This window comes from Glycine max, chromosome 19 (genome assembly GCF_000004515.6).
Source record: "Glycine max cultivar Williams 82 chromosome 19, Glycine_max_v4.0, whole genome shotgun sequence".
Taxonomy (NCBI): domain Eukaryota; kingdom Viridiplantae; phylum Streptophyta; class Magnoliopsida; order Fabales; family Fabaceae; genus Glycine; species Glycine max.
Genome location: NC_038255.2, coordinates 18,573,232 through 18,580,344, shown reverse-complemented (window position 1 = coordinate 18,580,344; position 7,113 = coordinate 18,573,232).

Here is a 7,113-nt window from a genome sequence, read left to right as displayed (position 1 = left end):
CAGCATAGCCAACACTGTTGAAGGCTTTGGTTACTATCCATTCACGGACATGGAAGATCTTTGCTTGGTACCAGATGTTGTGATCCCCCTAAAATTTAAAGTGTCAGACTTCGACAAGTATAAAGGGACGACTTGTCGCAGGATGGGCGCGCACTCTAGGGATGAGAAGCTATTAATACACTTTTTCCAAGATAGCTTGGCCGGGGCCGCGGTAGTTTGGTACACTAATCTGGAAGCTTCCCGCATCCGTACTTGGAAGGACCTGATTACTGCTTTCCTAAGGCAGTATCAGTATAATTCCGATATGGCTCCCTATCACACTCAGCTACAGAATATGTTCAAAAAGGAAGGCGAGACCTTTAAAGAATACGCACAGCGGTGGAGAGACCCTGGCAGCACAAGTGGCCCCTCCCATGGTTGAAAGGGAGATGATCACCATCATGGTAGACACCTTGCCACTGTTTTACTATGAGAAGTTGGTAGGCAACATGTCGTCCAGCTTCGCAGACCTAGTATTCGTCGGGGAAAGAATCGAAGTAGGGTTGAAAAGAGGGAAGTTCAATTACGTTTCCTCCACAAGTGCCAATGCTAAAAGAATCGGAGCAACTGGGGCAAAAAGGAAGGAGGGAGATGCCCACGCCGTCACTTCGGCGCCCGCATGGGTCAAACCCCCGCAGACATCTCATGGTACACATTAGTACGCACAACATCATCCAAGCTTCTCAGCTCACGCCGGGAACTCCTCTAATTCAGCACCCGTGCAGCCTAAGGCACCCGTCCAGAGGGAGGCCCCCCAAGTTCGAACTCCAACCACGACTCGCCCAGCCGAAAGTTCCAACGGAATGAGGAACTTTCCCCCGAGGCCAATTCCAGAATTCACCCCACTTCCAATGACGTATGAAGACCTCTTGCCATCCCTCATCGCCAACCAACTGGCCGTAATAACTCTCGGGAGGATCTTCCAACCCCCTTTCCCAAAGTGGTATGATCCTAACGCAACTTGCACGTACCATGGGAATACCCCGGGGCATTCCATCGAAAAATGCTTGGCCCTTAAATACATGGTCCAACATTTGATAGATGCTGGATGGCTGACATTTCAAGAGGATCGGCCCAACGTGAAAACCAACCCGCTCGCCAATCATGGAGGGGGAGCGGTTAATGCCATTGAGACAGATAGGCCGCGCAGGTCTAAACCTTTAAAGGACATGGCAACCCCTAGGAGGTTTATCTTTGAGGCCCTACAAAAGGGAGGTGTGATTCCCCACGGTGGGCATAAAGAGGATTCTTGTTTGTTGCATCCCGGCGAGCTACATTGCATGGAAACATGTTTGGCAGTAGAGGAATTGTTGCAGCGAATGATAGATCAAGGCCGACTGGAAGTCGGTGATGAGGGGAGGGAAGAGCAACATATATGTATGTAGTCCGTGGATGAGAGAAGTTTTGAAAGGCCTAAACCTTTGGTGATATATTTCACCAACGGCGCAGCTTCGCAAAAGCCCCGACATCCCTCGGCAGCTAAACCTATCCCTTTCCTTTACCAAAATAGCCACGCAGTCCCATGGAGGTACACACCTCCGAACAAAAAGGAAGAAGAAGCCACCGACATCAGTTCGTTGTCGGCCAAGGTTACCAATATCACGGGACTGAGCGGTGTGACCTACAGTGGTTGCATGTTTGCACCCCCCCGACCTACCGATTCAGCCCATGAACATCAAGGGGAAGGCAAAGGTAGTGGAAGAACAAGACGATAAAACGCCCCTCACTCCGAATGAGGATATTCCGGTGAAAGGTCTTCTGGAGAAAAGGGATGGTTATGGCAAGAAGGAGGTGTCACTAGAGGAAGCCAGTGAGTTTCTCCGCATAATTCAGCAGAGCGAGTTCAAGGTTATTGAGCAGTTCAACAAAACATTCGGTGGGAGTCGTTCCCTCTACGCTCCACCAGAAATTGAAGTTCGTAGTGGAAGGGCATTTGGTTATCGTATCGGGCGAGGAATAAATCTTGGTGAGTTGTCCATCCTCTATGCCATATGTGGAGGCCACGGAGGAGTCATTAGAAACCGCTTTCTAGTGTTTCCTCCGTGGATTCCTTCTCTGGGCAACCTTGCCTGTCAGATATGGCAGTAATGGTGGCCCGGGTAATGTTGGGGAATGGTTACGAGCCCGAAATGGGTTTAGGCAAGGACAATGGCGGCATAACTAGCCTGATAAGTGCCAAAGGAAATCGTGGGAAGTTTGGGTTAGGCTACAAACCTACACAGGCAGATATAAGGAAAAGCATTGCGGGAAGGAAAAGCGGAAGTCAAGGCTCGCGATTAAGACAAGAAGATGAAGGAAGCCCGCCTTACCACATAAGTAGGAGCTATAAGCGCGGGTCTAGGGGACGAAGGCCAAGTCGTTGCAATATGCGAATATGATGCCTCGAGTGGGTCGGGTTTGGTACGACCATGCCCTCCTGATTTCCGACTAGGAAATTGGCGAGTGGAGGAGCGCCCGGACATTTACGCGACAAGCATAATGTAAACCTTTTTATGGCTTTAAAAGCTCTACAATTGGGCCTAGGCTTTAGAGTTTCCTTTTGTTAAGGCTTCGTGTCTTTTGTTCCTGAATCTATAATACAAAGATCTTTCTTCATCTGTTCCTGCGTCTCTACCCATTCTCATCCATTTGCATGTTTACTTCTTTATGTTTAAAACGCCATATCCGACGACGAGTGCCTCGAATTCGAGCAAGAAACAAATCAAACAGAAGATGAAGAGAACGAGGATGTGGAACTTCCCCCGGAGCTGGAAAGGATAGTCGCCCATGAGGACCAAGAAATGGGGCCTCATCAAGAGGAGACAGAACTAGTAAACTTGGGAACTGGAAGTGGAAAAAGGGAAGTAAAGATAGGCACGGGTATGACCGCACCCCTCCGTGAAGAATTAACAGCCCTGCTAAGAGACTACCAAGACATCTTTGCTTGGTCGTACCAAGATATGCCCGGTTTGAGTTCTGGCATTGTACAACACCAATTACCCCTAAATCCCGAGTGTCCCCCGGTAAAACAGAAACTGAGGAGGATGAAACCCGAGACATCCTTGAAGATAAAAGAAGAGGTAAAGAAACAATTTGACGCTGGGTTTTTGGCTGTCGCTCGGTACCCATAATGGGTTGCCAACATTGTACCAGTCCTTAAGAAGGATGGGAAGGTGCGAATGTGTGTGGATTATCGGGACCTGAATCAGGCCAGTCCCAAAGACAACTTTCCTTTGCCGCACATTGATATCCTTTGGGATAATATGGCCAATTTTGCTTTAATTTCCTTCATGGATGGGTTCTCCGGTTACAATCAGATAAAGATGGCGCCAGAGGATATGGAAACGACTACCTTCGTCACCCTGTGGGGAACGTTCTGTTACAAGGTGATGTCCTTTGGACTCAAGAATGCTGGGGCAACTTATCAACGGGCTATGGTAGCTTTGTTCCACGATATGATGCACCAAGAGATCGAGGTCTATGTGGACAACATAATTGCCAAATCTAAATCCAAGGGGGAACACCTTGTCAATCTGCGGAAGTTGTTCAAAAGGCTTAGGAAGTATCAATTGAGGTTGAACCCCGCTAAGTGCACTTTTGGGGTCAAATCAGGGAAATTACTAGGTTTCATCGTAAGCCAAAAAGGGATAGAGGTAGACCCTGAAAAGGTGAAGGCCATCCTTGAGATGCCGGAACCCCGTACCGAGAGGCAAGTCCGAGGTTTCCTGGGACGTTTGAATTATATTTCCAGATTCATATCACAGCTCACTGCTCTTTGTGAGACGTTGTTCAAACTCTTACGCAAAAACCAAACCGATCATTGGAATGAGGATTGTCAAGAGGCATTTGGGAGGATCAAAAAGTTTCTCATGAATCCTCCTGTGCTTATGCCACCAGTACTCGGAAGGCCTCTCATCTTGTATATGACGATTTTGAACGAGTCGATGGGATGTATGCTGGGGTAACATGATGAGTCCAGAAAGAAAGAGCGCGCTGTCTACTACTTGAGTAAGAAGTTCACGGCTTGTGAAATTAATTACTCCCTGCTCAAAAGAACGTGTTGTGCTTTAGTCTGGGCGTCCCATCGCCTAAGACAATACATGCTGAGCCATACCACCTGATTGATATCCTAGATGGACCCGGTTAAGTACATCTTTGAAAAGCCAGCTCTTACGGGACAGATCGCCCGGTGGCAAGTCTTGCTATCCAACTTTGATATAGTTTACGTCACCCAAAAGGCGATAAAAGGAAGCGCCTTAGAAGATTATTTGGCTCAGCAGCCTCTCAACGACTATCAGCCCATGCATCCCGAATTCCCGGATGAGGACATCATGGCCTTGTTTGAGGAAAAACTAGACGAGGACCGGGACAAATGGACCTTGTGGTTTGATGGAGCGTCAAACGTTCTAGGCCATGGCATTGGAGCAGTATTGGTCTCTCCATACAATCAATGTATACCTTTCACAGCCAGGCTGGGGTTCGACTGCACCAACAATATAGCTGAGTATGAAGCATGTGCCTTGGCCGTCCACGCAGCGATTGACTCCAATGTTAAGCTACTCAAGGTGTACGGGGACTCAGCGTTGGTGATCCATCAACTGAGAGGGGAATGGGAAACTAGAGACCCCAAGCTGATACCCTACAAAGCCTATATCAAGGAGATGGCTAATTCCTTTGATGAGATCTCCTTCCATCATGTTACTTGGGAGGAAAATCAAATGGCTGATGCGCTTGCCACTTTGGCGTCCATGTTCCAGCTAACGCCGCACGGGGATCTACCATACATTGAGTTCTGGTGTCATGGCAAACCCGCACATTGTTGCCAGGTGGAAGAGGAACGGGACGGTAAGCCTTGGTATTTCGATATCAAGCGATATGTCGAAAGCAAAGAGTACCCACCAGAGACTTCCGACAATGATAAAAGGACATTGAGGAGATTGGCGGCCGGTTTCTTCATGAGCGGGAGCATACTATATAAAAGAAACCACGACATGACTCTCCTGCGATGCGTGGATGCCAAAGAGGTGAACTACATGATCAAGGAAGTCCACAAGGACCCTGGGGTTTCCAGCGTTGATCACGGGTCTCTGCCAGTCGTTCGGGGTTCCCGTCACACCTAGCAAGGTGATTCGACCGCCGATCACCCGGGCCTTCATTGAGAAGTATTGCATGCCTAGACAGGCGCAGGGTGATGCACCGCAGGCCGCTGACGCACCGCCACCACCTCATCAGGCTGATCCAGCTGGGTCATTCTGTATGGAGCGTTATTTCCAGCACTTGGTTCACCAGCAGGCGGCCAACCACAGCGGGCAGGTGCAGATCCATGAGTGTCTCTACCAGCTCAGCCTCAGTCAGCAGAGCCAGGGTTTAACTCCTTTTGCGTTCCCTACTCCATATCAGTTTAGGGCTGAGGTCACATGGCCCGGAGATTGGCTCGAGGACTAGACAGAGGAGGCACCTGCATGAGCTCCTGACGGTGCAGAGGACGCCCGCATGGATGAGGAGATGACAGATTTACTCGATTTCTTGGGAGGAAGCGGAGCCACGTGACCGAGGTCACCGCATTTTTTGACATATCTGTTTTTTTTTGTTTTGTTTAGTTTGATATTAATGTTTTCTGTTATTACCCATATTGTTTTTGACGTTACTATTTTCTGTTTTGTTCATATGGTTACTAACGTTACTATCATTATTGTTCGTTTCTGTTAGAAATTTTTGGCGTTATGGCTCTCAGTTATTTTGTCACCATTTTTGCGACTTACCATTTTCGTGCGTTTTTTGTTCACCTTGTGGTTAGACGTAACTAGGTAGTGTGCGCCCTCGTTCGCACGACCTTTTCAGAGAGAAAATGAGAAAAAAAAAGAAAAAAGAGAGAGGAAATGAACAAATGATAAATAACTTAAAAAAGGAAAAAGAGGAAAAGGAAAAGAGAACGAGTAAGAAAAGAAAAAGAAGGAAGGAAAAAGGAAAAAATAAAAATAAAAAGTTGTCTGGCTAAAAAACAACATGCTTGTGAAAAGAGATAACTTCCAACTTTTCTTTGAAAGAATTCACTGATCATAACCAATTTTTTTTTTTTAAAAAATGTATGTATACACCTAAAGGGTAAATGCTGTAAAAGTTTTTCGATCACCCAAAATAGGCTCGGATGAATGCACAAATTGATAAAAGAACATATTTTGGAAACACTGGGTTAACTAAAATAGAGAAAATGAATTATGAGCCCTAGCATCACATGACCAAAAAAATTTCGACACTTGAGTGTCCACATAGGTGCATGCATGACTAGTTTTGCATAAAATTTCCAAATCATCATTGTTGCATTTGTGTCATGGAAATAATGTGGGACATTCCCTTTTATCCCTGAACCAGACCAACACCCTGACATATATCATGTCCATCCGTTCTACAAGCCTTGAGCCAAAGTCCCAACTTGCCATAAACCTTGCCCTCAAAAGAAAACAAAAAAAGAAAAAAAAGAAAAGAAAAGGAGAAAAGGAGAAAATTCCTGATCAAAAGAATCAGAAGAAAGCAAAAAGGGAAAATTCCCAATCAAGGAAAATGGGGGAAAGCAAAAAAGGGAAAGAAAATTCTCGATCAAAGATCGGAAGAAAACAGAAGAAATATACAGAAAGGTCTTTGGACCAGACGACATCTGAATAAATACAGAGTTATCACCAAAGTAAATATGAAAAGAAAGGAAACCACGACCTAAAATGGTCCTCTCCCTTTGATTACCAACCAAAATCCTGTGCGTCGGTGACTTGTTCACCTCGTGCTAAACAAAAACAAAAAAGAAAAAGGCCAAAAAACACTCAAAGCCAAATTTCCCACCAAGAAAAACCCCATTCCCAAGAAAAAGTCCTATTGATCCATGATCACGCATGTAATCTTTGATTTGATAGGAAATGATTTGCAAAATCAAGTCATGACATACCTATGGTTCGAAAATAGGATGAAACACTTACCTGTGTGAGATTAATAAACTTTGAGTGATTTTCTTCTATTTTTGTTGAACCCAATGTTTCCTCTAAATGGTCATTTAGAAATGAAATGCAAACATCCAAAATCTCATTTGTGGTTATTTCATCAGCA